At 42.2% G+C, this 13,496-nt stretch overlaps 1 long non-coding RNA gene across 4 annotated transcripts in view; it reads right to left on the bottom strand.

The window, feature by feature from the left end:
- The window catches only part of LOC125396520 (uncharacterized), a 57,441-nt gene that overhangs the window by 32,421 nt on the left and 11,524 nt on the right, over positions 1–13,496 (bottom strand). For 2 of the 4 annotated variants that reach the window (XR_015737439.1, XR_015737440.1), the window contains exon 3: positions 3,193–3,779. The exons of the other annotated variants lie outside the window; for them this stretch is intronic. This is a non-coding gene — a long non-coding RNA (uncharacterized LOC125396520). Of the gene's footprint in view, positions 1–3,192; positions 3,780–13,496 lie in introns of those variants that run through there. 4 annotated transcript variants of the gene reach the window in all.

The raw sequence follows: 13,496 nt of genomic DNA, 5'->3' as shown, positions 1-13,496 counted from the left end.
CCACTGCCCTGGGAATCCTGCAGCAGGCTGCATCACAGGTCTGCAATCACCAAGAAGGAGTCTAAGACATGGATGGAGCAGCTGCTGCCACCTAAGGCATAGCCGGAGTGAGGCCCTGATGTTAGAAAGTCAGGGAAGAGTGGCAGAGAGAATGGCTGCTTGGGTAAATGTGCCCTGGCAAATCTGTAATTTCTGTTATCAGAAGCTTTAAAAAATATTTTAAGATTGATTCAAGATGTTGACTTGTACGGTGAGGTTTTTCTTTCTTTTTAGGTCTACATCTAGAGCCAGCACTGCTGTGCAGCTCCCCTCAGCCCGTAGGTGTGATGACCATACCTACAGTGCCTTTACTGAGGGCACAGAGATGTGCAGAGACCTGGGGCTCCAGTGGATTCTGCCTCCAGAAACCCTGCCCATCTGAAAGATCCCCTTGTCTCTGGGCAACAAAAGCACATCCCAGAGTGGTGCTAGTTGTAGTGTATGATCACCCTAGCTCTGACCAACATCAGTATGTCTGTAATGAAGACCTGTTAATTTTCTGGATTGGACCTCAATAATCCTAACACTGGCTGGGTAGTAAACAGCAGCCCGGATCTCTCACAGACTGTGTCCCCAATGCACCCCCATGATCACCCTGTCTCTGAGGAATGGAGGGATGTCCAAGGAGAGTAGTGTATTTCTGGTTTGGGACATCTCAAAAAACCTCCAAGCTGTGTGCTGCCACCACATGCCATGTTGCTGTACATGGTGTGTGCTATGGCTGTGGCTGTACTGATTCTGCCTACCTCTACAGGCTGTGTGGAGGCCCAAAAATGTGAGCCTGTTTCCACCTTCTGATATTAGAGAGTTGTAGGTTACTCAGAGTAGCTGACAAGCATATCTTCATGTCCCAACTCAGGATGTGATTATTTAATTGTTTTGACATTAAGATAGCCCATACAAGTATGTTCATTCAATTCTGACAGGTGGTCAGGATATACAAATGTACATCTGCTTCTTCTTTTATAACTGTGAGGTCACCTGGGCAGTGGCTGTCTTCAGGATTCATGGTCTAAGGTGCTTTACTGCCTAAGCAACAAAATGCTAATGATTTGATGTCTCAAAGTGTTAAAGCAATTAACTGTTTGAGTTGTCCTTTGTATTATGTATATAAAATCTCTTGTTACCTTTCCCCCCATCTCCCCACCTCAATTTGTATTGGGTGTAAAATCTTATGGAAAAATAAATGTTGGTGATTTCAGTATCCACTGAAATGCCCTGATGGTACTTTTATATGGTTTTTGATTTATTATTTTTCATGCATCTTCATATTCTTATATTTCTAAAAGTCTACACCCCTACCCTGGCAAGAGGTATTTTTTGTTGTGGCTGGTCCATGACAAGTCTGTGTTGATACCCATGGGTCATGCTGTTTCTGGAAACCATATGGATGTTCATGGTCTTTACAGGGCTGTGTTGACGTTAGTGGTCTGTGCTGTCCCCTGAGGCCATGTTAGTGTCTGTAGTCTGAGATGCTGCTGGGGGCCATGTTGATGGTGTGGCTCCTGTTACTACCAGGACCGTTGGGCTTCTGTGGTCTGTGCTACCACTGGATGCCATGCTGATGTTCATGGCTTGGGTCATGGTCTGTACTGCTGTCTCAAGCCATGTTGCCATCCCTTGTCCATGATGCCACCAGGGACCATGCAACTTATCTCATTTAGGAAAATAGCATTCTTCAGTATTCTGTTCTTAGTTCATTTAGCATCCCCTCTTCTTAAATTTCATTTTATTCCAGATAAACACCATGGCACTTTGTAAAATAAATGATTACTTCCTCATGTTGAAATTAGTTTGCATTTAGCATTTTTAATTATCTTATTTACAGTACATGTTAATCCCAGAGATTGGAGGAGAAAAATCACTGACCCAAACCTTCATGACCAAATTAATTAAAGCACGCTTTTTTATATGTGTACATGGGGTGTCTCCCCCTAAGGTGGGTATTGAGAGGTAAGTATTGGCGGTGAGGGAGACCATATTTTTATGAAGCTCAATGGTAGGGGGTGTAGTTGGAGGCCACTTATTTGTTTCCAGACTGCCCAGACCTGAAATAATCACACAGAAACTATTATGACAGCATTGCTTGGCCTATTAGCTCATGCTCTTATTGGATAGCTCTTTTTTTTTAAAGATTTATTTATTTACTATGAATGAATATCTGCAGGTCGGAAAAAGGCACCAGATCTCATTACAGATGGTTGTGAGCCACCATGTGGTTGCTGGGAATTGAACTCAACCTTTGGAAGAACAACCAGTGCTCTTAACCTCTGAGTCATCTCTCCAGCCCTTGGCTTGCTCTTATATTTTAAATGAACCGATTTCTATCTGGGCAGTGGTGGTACACACCTTTAATCCCAGCACTTAGGTAGATCTCTGTGAGTTCAAGGCCAGCCTGTCTGCAAGAGCTAGTTCCAGGACAGCTTCCAAAGCTACAGAGAAACCCTGTCTCAAAAAACAAAACAACACAAAAAATTAACCCATTTTTATTAATCTGTGTATTGCCATGTAGCTATGGCCTACCAGTATCTGACTCATGCAGCATCTGACTCCATGTACTCTCTCCTCCATCTGCTTGGAATTTCTGCCTTGACCTATTCAGTGTTCCAATAGGCCCAAAGCAGCTTCTTTATTAACCAATGGTATCATAGCATACAGGGGAGTTTTCCACACCAAGGGATGTACAAATGGTGAACTTGACAGACAAAGGCGGTGGGGTTACAGAAGCAGAACATAAAGCTTCCACATTAGTGCAATACAGGTTCCTTAAATGAAAACATGGTTGCAAAGCAGGCATATTGAGGTATTCATCAAGGAAGTCAAAAGGTAGTAATAATGTGTAGCAAGAGTAATAAAAACTGAGAGACAGAAATTGTGGTTCAACCTGAAGATATGAAAAGCAAAGCAGCCAGCAACTGGCTCTTACCTCGACCTCAGACAGAAATGGCAACCCTACTTCCGGGAATCCTCAGAATGAGACAGCTGAGACCTGTCTTCTCCTGTCTTATATTCCTTACTAGTGCTGGGATTGAAGGTGTGTGTCACCACTGCCTGGCCTCTATGGCTAACTAGTGTGGCTACTGGGATTGAAGATGTGTGCCACCACTGCCTGGTCTGTGTGGTTGAACAGTGTGACTGCTTTACTCTCTGATCTTCAGACAAGCATTATTTATTAAAATGCAAATGAAATATCATTACAGCCATGTAACCTTTTTAAAACAAAGGTAGGGTTGCAAGGTGGTTATAAACAATGTTTAGAAATTAAGACGTGATTCCCATTCCCGAAACAGACAGTACAGAACCATTTGTACTTCAGGGTACAAGTGGGCATAGTCCAATCCATGAAAACAGAGGTTTAATCATAAACAGAAATGGATCTATTTTGTCTTTACTATAAGACGGCATTTAAGCCTAAGATGGAGGCAGGCTGGTTCTTCGCACACTTCATCCAATGTCTCAATTCCCCGTCTTATCTGTGATTCCATTTCTCTGAGAGACAAAGAGCTTCATGTGCTTCCTGAGTGACTGTTCTACTCCAATGGGTGAAGTTAACCAGCTGCCTTTCAAGTGGAATCTAGTTATAATTGGGCTTATTGGGAACAGCCTAGGCTTGAGAGCAGAAATTCTTCTCTAGTTTCAAGTTCTGTCTTCCTGTAGCTGATACTCCACTCAGAGATTAGTGCTGCAGAGACTGCCAAGTCTTCTGTGTGCTTGCTGAAGACAAAACCATTGCAGAGCTCCTGCAGGAGGGATAAATAGGTATGTATTTAATGCAATCAAAGTGAAAGAGCAGAGAGGAGATTCACAGAGGAATCACAGAGAAGTTGAACCTCATTGTTGTTAGTTTGCCCAATGACTCTCTGTAGAACAGGAGATGCCTGGAGCCTCTGTTATGTTAGTAACTCCATTGGAGTATGTCATACTTAAGTATAACTGAAGAGGAGGAAATGGACAGTGAATTAATGACAAGTCCTGCGTCATAGTTTTTATTTCATCAGGGAATAAAGTGAGGACATGACCATTTCCAGGTAGGTTTGAGAGGAAGGTTTTATTGTAGCTATGCGGAACAGCATCCAGAGACATTTGGAAGAGTCCACAGTGGGGAGCTAAAGGAGTAGATTAATCCTGGCCAGCAGATTCAACTTGGCCTTGAGAGAATAAAGAGCTGAGGAGAGCAATAGAGGAGGACCAAGAGAGGGAGATAAAAGAGAAAGCATGGCCAAAAATGGCAGGGTTATGAAGGAATGAGAGGCTGGGAAAGGGAAGTCATGAGCTGGAGTTTAGAGTAGGGGCCAGGGAGAGAGGAGCTGAGAGGAGTCACAGGTCCTGAGTGAGCCTGGAGGCCAGCATGCATTGTGGGATGGTAGTAGCATGGAAGTCTGTCATTTGTCGGGACTTCTTCGGGACCAGACAGTTTGTTTATTTGGAGATATATATAATATTTTTCTTTGTTTTTTGTTTTGTGTGTGTGTGTGTGTGTGTGTGTGTGTGTGTGTGTGTGTGTGTGTGCGTGTGTCTGTGTTTAGCTTTCTAGTCCATTCTTGATCTGGTAATTTGCACTCTGATGAGTTACAGGAAGTTGCTGTTGACCATGCTCCTTATGTCCCAGAACAAAGGAGACTCTAACAGCACAGCTCTCACTGTGCACAGCTAAGGAAGTTCCCTGTGGGCTGGGGCCTGGGGTTTTCAGATCCAATTTGGTTTAAGGGAAAGGTGGGGAGGGGAGGTGCAGTGGAAGCTGAACCCCAAGTCCAGCAAATGATATTACCTAGACCTAAAATGACAAAGGTTTTATACTACTTCTCATTTATGAATGCTAGTTTTGAATATTTAGATTTGTTTCTTTAAAATGAAGTACCCACAGATTGTAGGAAACTAGTAAGAGACATAAAGCAAGGGTAATTTTATGATTTCTCCTTGTACTCTTTTATTAAATAAATGGTTTTGTTATTACAGTCTCCTTCATAATAAAGAAATTCAAATGTCATAGACATGAGCTAAAAGGACCTTACAGATATATTATTTAATACAGCATAAGAATCCCAGTTTTATCTTGTCCTCAAAAGATATATGTTTAAGTACCAGTGAGATGACTCAAAATTTAGAGCACATACTGCTTTAGAAAAGTCCTTATATAACAAAAAAAAAAATCGAGAAGGAAATGCCAGAAACAGCTCTATTAAAATTGCTATGTATAAATTGTAGTGCTACTTTATTAAGCAAAATTTAAAACATTGTTTCAAATAAAATAAAAATTTTATACTACATAATTTTGGAAATTTTAGGCAAGTTTTTCAATCTGAAAACAACAAAATAGCTATGTAATTATGCTTTTTCATGAGGAATAAAACACAAGGTATATTCATTCTTCAGGATTATGATGTTTGTAATTTACTTTTAAAAAGAAAATAGCAATATGGATATTTAACTTATATATTTATCAATTGTATGTTAGAAAAAAGGTTATTTTTGAAAATATAAACAAACTTTTAAAATTTGAAAATGGAAATAAATGAACAAATGCAAAAAAAAACCAGAAATGTAAAACAAAACAAAACAAAAACCTTGAAGTACAATATTATTTGAATTTTGGAGAAAATGAAAAGGGAGACAAATCTGGGTAGCCACTATGGGTGTGTTGTGGGGGGAAAATATGAAGAAGACAGGGAGAAAATCCTGTTAAGTCAAAGACATCTTTTCAAACATGAGGAGCAACGAGATTCACATGGCAGCAAGTAGCAAGGTGGGTCCAGAGAAGAAGTGAAAAAGTCCGGCTTTGGCCAGCATCCTAAAGTGATAGAGAATAAGAGCATTAAGAAGTTCAGATCTTCTGATTTAGAACTCAGAAAAGCCAGCGATCTTCACAGACTGCTTGGTGCAGCTCCACAGGTGACCACAGAGTGGAGCTCCAGGGATGGAAAAGCATATTATCTCAGTGGAGAAAGACTGTCTCCTGCAGCCTCTTTAGCAGGGCTTTAGGTGGATCAGCCTTGCTGAGGGGTGGGCTCTTGACCAGGTGAGTGACAGGTCCAGCAGGACTTGTTTTTTGCCTGCTTGCTTTCCTCATTCCTACACTGTCATTAGAACAGTGTTTCTCAACCCATGGATCTCTGATGATGTAAGTCACAAAACAATCCCACACCAGTTCAGAATTGTGAATAATGAAAGGGTTATTTATTTAAGGGGAAGACTTACAGATTACTGTACTAGACAACAGTCCTCTGTGCGAACAGAAACAGAGTCTAGCAGCTGCTGGAGCTGGAAGCAAGAGAGCTGGTGCACCTTTATGGCTGATTTTAACATATAAGAGACCACGCCCAAGTGGGGTGTTATCTTAAAGGCTATTGGCTGAAGGAGCAGAATGTGCTCCCATAGCAGGTCCCTCTACTCCTTTGGGGGTCACATCTAACCCAGCTTGTGGATAATTCTAGAATAACTTTCCCAAGAGTGTGTGGCCCTGGCCAAGTCTGTGTGGCTCAATAAGCACTTCAAGTTTCTAAAGCATCATCCTGGCCTCCTTGTCTGTGGCGAGAGCACCCCGTTTACAACAGGATGAGGAGTCTGTGACCTCCCACCTGGGCTGCTTGGCATCTGCACTTCTGAAAGTGGTCAGTGCAGTCCAGCGCCAGACCGAGGAGATACTGAATGGGAGAAGTTTTGGTCAAGATCAGGAAAGTCGTGCTGGGGTCACAGATTCCACCTTGGACACAGAGGTGTGGGTTCAATCCCTCACCCAAGGGGCTTCTGCATAAAGGGCTGTGCTTCTGGTCTTAACCCAGCACTTTCCTGTGAGAAGGGCAAAGCCTCCCTGTAGACACAGACAGTTGCTATTCACTTGCCATAGCTCATTCCTATGGGACCTTCTATAGAGAGGGGGCTCCTCATCTCACATTGGGCATAAATAAATCCATAAAACAACAACAACAATGTCCTGGCCATGTAAGATGCCATAAGTCTGCCAAGAGAGGCAGCCATTGTGTAGTGTAGAAGGCCTAAAAAGGGAATTCACAAAATTCCAGGAAACAAAGCAGCAAATATGGCTGCCCTGAAATTGGCTCTAGAAGCAGAGAGGCCTCTTTAGTACGTAGTTGTCCTGCCTTTATTTTTTATTTTGCTTTTTAAGACCTGGTTTCTCTGTGTAACGGCCCTGGCCACCCTGGAACTAGCTCTTTTAGACTTGGCTGTCCTTGAACTCACAAAGATCTGTCTGTCTCCGCCTTTCTTGTTCTGGGATTAAAGGCAAGCACTACCATGGCCTGGCTTCCTACCTGCAGTGTAATTGTTCTAGATCCCAATCTATGTACAAAGAAACTAAGTTGAAGAAAAGATAGTGAACAGAAGACAAATGGGAGGTTGTTTCTGCTGAATGAGGGGCCTGTACTTCCTGCCTTTATCAGAAGCCAGATGGTCACCAAACTGCACCGGGCTACCCAACTGCGGGCAACTATAACTGCTGAATGACTCAGGTCCAGATATTATTCCCAGATTGCAGTCTCCCTTCTCCCTGGGTTCCAACAACGGCCTTATATTTCTGGCCAAAGCTTTCCTAAATCTGTCTAAGGTACTTAATGTTGATTGGTAACCACAGTATACATTTAGGACACGAAGCTCAGGGAAGACAGGAAGGATAAATAGAAAGGAAACATGATCTAGGTAAGTCCCTGAGACTGGTGAATACTGGACCCATCTCCTGACTTTTGCTCTCCTAAGAGAGAGAAGCAATTCATATGAAGAAGCTCCTAAGATAGAAATGACTAATCATTCCTTCTCTTTGTCCATCCATGTCCCGCAATAGTCACAGGGACTATTCATCAGACTGTTTGTGAGGCTGCATGTTTGCCTGGTACCTGCCCACAAGTTCCAGCCTGGCACCCTTGTGTGGGTAAAGAGATCCTGACAGGGAGCCTTAGGCAAATATGGAAAGTCTCATACCCTGTGTTCCTCACAGGATCACTGGTGTCCCCTGTGCACACATCACACCCAGCAGAGGTAGGATACAAAACATAGAGACAGATGGGTCATCACCAGATCCTGTGACTCCCTAAAGGAAAGACTGACATGGGTCATATAATTACAGTTGTCCTATTTTCTCTGTTTTGCCACCAGTGAAAAAGACCCCAACCATCCATAAGCTAGGAACTTCTTTGTGGAGATTAAAGATTACTGGAATCAGGAAGCTCATAGCTAGCCTATCTACTAAGATCAAACCACCCACCTTTCATGTAGAATTTTGTAAAATATTGCACCCAGATGCTATTGGGGGGTGGTTTGCTGGATCATAGAGAGGAGAAAAACCCCTGGGACGGTGGGTCCACTGGTGAAGAAAAAAGGCCATGTACTCTACGTCCCTGACTCCATCCCTTAGCCCCAGGCTGCCACAAACAAGGCAAATAACATCTTGCTTGATGATATTGTGAAACTGACTTATCCTGGGAGCACACCACTCCCTTCATAGTCTCAGAAAGAAACTGTTGTGGGATATTATTTTAGCTAGGCAAAGTTGTGCTAATTTTGTTTATTCTGCATTTGTTTAGCTATGGAAAGATGTGTTGTATTTGTTTCACATTGCCTGCCTATGGCACATGATTGTTTTAAGAATGCTGAATGGCCATTAGCTAGACTGAGAAAGAACAGGCAGCGCTGGGATGTAGAGATAATAGGAGGAGGTTTAGGTTGAAAAGACAGAAGAAAAAATGAGAAGACAAGACAATGAGATACAATCCCAGGGCAAGAAACCAAGCATCCTCCACCCAGTTAGAAGTAGTGAAAGATAGTTAGAAAGAAAGAAAAGGTTTAAAAGCCTCAGGGCAAAAGGTATATTAAAAAAAAAAGACATGTGAATTTTTGTTAAAAGAGCTAGTTGTGAAGGAACCTGAGCTAGGCCAAGCATTTATAATTAATAAAAAGACTCGGTGTCATGATGCATTCAGTGAAGTGACTGGATCATGAGGGCTTAGCCTCCACCAATGGATTAATCCACACATGGCTTCATAATTATATAGCCTTGCTGTGAGGTGAGGGCAGCTTTCTGAGATGAGGCATAGTTGTTGGAAGATTCTGGAGCCAAGTCTGTCTTATCCTTGGTTCCACTGCTGTCACTCCACTGGGCAAGGACCACAAGTGTTCACACATTATTGTTCCTATTGAGATCTCTTCCCAACCTGAGCTGGCCTCTCCTGGAGTCCCGCACTTAGAAGTCAGTGATAAGTGTCCCAGTGTCATAGCCCCTGCAGTTTCCTGAGGATTGAGTTTTGAAACATGTGATTCACCCCTCTGGAAGGCCACCCCAGTGTGCAGACTTTGTCTGAGCACTGATCTCCTGCTGTGAATGTTGGGTGCCAGGGCAGAGGAAGAGGAAGTGCACAGTGTTGCAGGCATGGGTGTGTGGCAGAGAGAGAGAGAGAGAGAGAGAGAGGAGTGGTCCTGGCCTTGGAGTCTGCAGGTCATGGGGAGTGTGTTTTCCAGTAGGGCAACTAGGGGGCGCTCAGGCCTTTGCTTCCTCAGCAAAAACAGTGGGAAATTCTTGAGCAGTCTACTTCATAAAGAGGAACCTTCAACTACAAAACTTGCTAAGAAAGTTCATGGTGGTTCTAGTGACCCAGTCCGGAAGGATATGCTGTAGAGGCAGAGGAAGAAGTGTCTGAGTTCGAAGTCAGCCTGGACTACACATTTTTCTCTCCCAAACACAAATGCACTGACTCTGGCACAACTAGCTTTACATGACTCTGGAGTTACCTTCATTGGCAGTTACCAAGCTTTATATCTTTAGTTTTAACTTTTAATGCATAGTTAATGTAGGATTGACTCAGGTATACCATGAATTTCCTTCTTGTTAGGACCTGAAGATATTGGGAGGGCCCTCCCCTCTGGCAGGGAAGCAGTCAGGCTTGGCAGTGGAAGACTGTCAGCAGCTGCATTAGAGTGGGCCTGGTTGCTGTTGTCTAAAAGAAAGAGCAGTTTCTTTTTCTTCTCTTACAGAAGAGGTTTGGTGACTGTACAGGCAGTGAAATGTCTCTGTCAATTCTAGAGTTTTGGAAGTTGCTTACAATGTACTTCCTGTTTACTTTTTAATATTTTAAAATTTGTAATATTTTATACTTCTGAAGTCTTTGATGAGTTGAAGAATAGATAGTTATAGTTTTCTTTAGTCATGATAAAAGATAAAGTAGATATAAATATTGTAACTGTAATTCTTGCTTGGTCACTTGTTTTATTATATGTAATTTTACTATGTTAAAGTTAAAAATCTTCCTTTATATTTAAACAGAAAAGGGGAGGAGATGTGGGATTCCCTTCTGTATGCTATGAATAGCAGTAGTTAATAAAGAACTGTCATAGGCCTATGCAGGGCAGAATAGAGGTAGGCAGGGAAAACTAAACTGAATTCTGGGAGAAAGAAGGCTAGTAAAAAGAAGTCATATAGCTCCCCCCTCCCACACCAGAGACAGAACTGGAACTTTGCCCGGTATATCATAGTCTTGTGGTGATAAGCAGATTAAAGGAGATGGGTCAATTTAATATATGAGTTAGCCAGAAATATGCTTAAGCTATTGACCAGACAGTGTTGCTAATAATATCGTTTTTGTGTGATTACTTCAGGGCTAAGCAACCGGGAACAAACAAGCAGTCTCCTTGTTACATGTCCCCATAGTTGTTTCTGTTTTTCTATCATGTCTCCTAGCAAACAATTTTCTAAGTCAGAAAGTATAGCTTTTTCCTCCCTCCTCTTATATCTTTTCTTCCCCCCCTTTCTGTTTCTATGTCTCTCTTTATTTGTCTCTCTCTCTCTTTCTGTTGGGAGTATAACACGAAGGTCCTTGAGCCCACAGATCTCCAGAGAAACCAGGAATATTAAGTATACAGGATTGTCTTTCCAATGAGAAAAATGAAAATGTTGTTCTTCCATCTAGAAAGCTGAGAATTGGAAGTGATTAACAACCTGGTGATCTGTGTTATATGTTGGGTCAGGTCATATCAAGATCTTACAAAAAAGACTGGAGGTGGCTAGCAATCTAAATGACCCTGATAGCCAGAGGCTCCACCAAGCTCCCACAACCAAGACCATTGGTGACTAACAGCCCAAATGGTTTCTACACCACCTTTATAAGTGAGACCAGGGCAGCCCGTTAGGCCCTTAAGCTACTACAGGTAGCCTATCTCTAGAACCCTTTTCTTTGGAAGAAATGACATGTACCCTGAGTTGAATCTCAATGTAATTATGCTTCCTTGTGCAATGGGGATTATATCACACCAGGAAGCTCTTTTCTAAACTATACTGGGCTTAAATGCATTGGGAATAAACCACCTGTTATTAGACTCATGGAAATGAAGTCTGAACCAGGTTGATGAAGACAATCTGCATAGGTTTTCATTTTTATCTCTTCATGAGATTCCGCTCCCTGTTTGACACCTACAGGGGCCCCTCCTTTCCTTATCTTCTTTCATTTTTTTTTTAAACACAGGGTTTCTCTTATATCTTTCTTTGGATGCTGACATAAATCCTAAACCTGCTTCCTTTGACTCACTTAACAATCTCCATGTCCTGAAGACTTCCTACTCCCATGCTTGTAGATTTCTATTGGCTGAGCTTGACTGCTTCCCTGATCTCTGCAAGCAGCCCTTTTACACTCTCACTAGCTCTCTCCATAATGCCCCCAACTCAGTGTTAATAAGCCCGAGTGTGCTCATCACCTGGTCCAGGACTTCCAGAAAAACATCCAGGCAAATGTTCACACCTTCCCTGTGGTTGATAATCTGTATGCATGCCTTTTCTTCACTTCAGATGCATGCTCTGTCTGCACGTATGCCAGAAGAGGACATCAGTTCCTATTATAGATGGTTGTGAGCCACCATGTGTTAGCTGGGAATTGAATTCAGGACTTCTGGAAGAACAGCCTGTGCTCTTAACTTCTGAGTCATGCCTCCAGCTCCCCTAAAACTTTCTATGAAAGAAGAGATTACCTCATAATCAAAAATACATATTTTCTAAAAACAAATTTAAATCTTTCATAAGAAGAAATCACATTAAGATCACAAGTTATACCCATGTGGTGGTGGTGCACATGGTTAATCTCAGCACTTGGGAAGCAGAAGCAGAAGCAGGCAGATCCCTTTGAGTTTGAGACCAGTCTGATCTACTGCAGGGTCTTAGTCCACCCAAATAAGGATGGACTGGGCCCCAGGAAAGGTAAGTGCACTGCTTTTGGCCCTTTCCCCTGCCTCCCTTAATCCTGGAGACAGTCAGATGAGCGGAGTCAAGTCAAGCAGGAACTCATTTATTATTGAGCAGCAAGCATCATTTAAAGCAAAAAACCCGCAGAATCGTGTGTGTGTGTCTCTGTGTGTGTGTGTATGTGTGTGTGTGTGTGTAAGAGGAGCCAAACAATCATTTTAACGGTCATCCTGTGCTCAGGTGTCCTATATTTACCCTATTGTCCATGAGCTGTTGTTCATGTGCTGATGTTACCTCGCCTGACTTCTGTGTCGAATAGGGTCTTAGGGTAAACAACTTGGGATCTGCCTGCCCAACTTCCTCTGGGGGCCATCTATGTCGCCCATGTGCCCAGCAATCTATAAGAGCTAGGACTGTTACACAGAGAAACCCTGTATTGAAAAAACGACCAACCAACCAACTAAACAAACACAAAAAAGATCACAACGTCTGTGTTTTTATTAGAAGCTTAGAATGAGTTACATAGCATCTTCACCCCAAAGCCGTAATATTCTTTTTGGTGGAATAAAACCATTATTTTATGAACAGTTTCAAAAACACTTAAATCTCTCTTATTTAAGCCGACTTTACATAACTGGTCTTCCTACTGGCTATCATAGTCCACCTTTCCACTATGACACTTTATGATTTATAATTGCTTATTATGAATTCACTTAAGCTTTCTACTGTTCACTACAAAAAACTTCATACTACACCAAAGGTGAAAATAAAAAGGAACTAAGCACACTGTGGTCTCTGGTCACTGTTAAGTATGACAGTACTCACATGGAAGAAGCTCTAGAAGCTGAAAAAGAGACTGAAGCTTGGGCTTGAGATCTCAAGTATGGAATTCCTTGGTTCCTTGCTCATTAAAATCACGGTATTGTAACCTCTATCAGGCCACAGGGAGAAAGCCAGGGGCAGGGATATAAAATGTCCCCACATATAGAGTCGGTTCTGGCTCCACTAATCCACTAAGACACATGTATGAGGAGGTATGAATAATGTACAGTGATGACATCTGACGATAATTTAGAGCCAGCATCCTAAAATCTCACCATAAGATTGTTAGATCCCTTTCTAGGTAGAAGGGAAAAAAGAAAGAAGGCAGTCCTGAATTAACTCTATTTCATTTCAAGATGTAAAGTCTGTCCGTGGTCCACACAGTCCACAATTATTTTTGGTTTGCTGATCTTTCTATTGGTACAAACCTTGAGAATTCTAATCCTCCTCACTTCCTCCTTAT

This window comes from Myodes glareolus, chromosome 3 (assembly GCF_982192425.1).
Source record: "Myodes glareolus chromosome 3, mMyoGla1.1, whole genome shotgun sequence".
NCBI classification, from domain to species: Eukaryota; Metazoa; Chordata; class Mammalia; order Rodentia; family Cricetidae; genus Myodes; species Myodes glareolus.
Note: the sequence above shows the minus strand (reverse complement) of the source record. Positions and strands in the feature narration are given on the sequence as shown.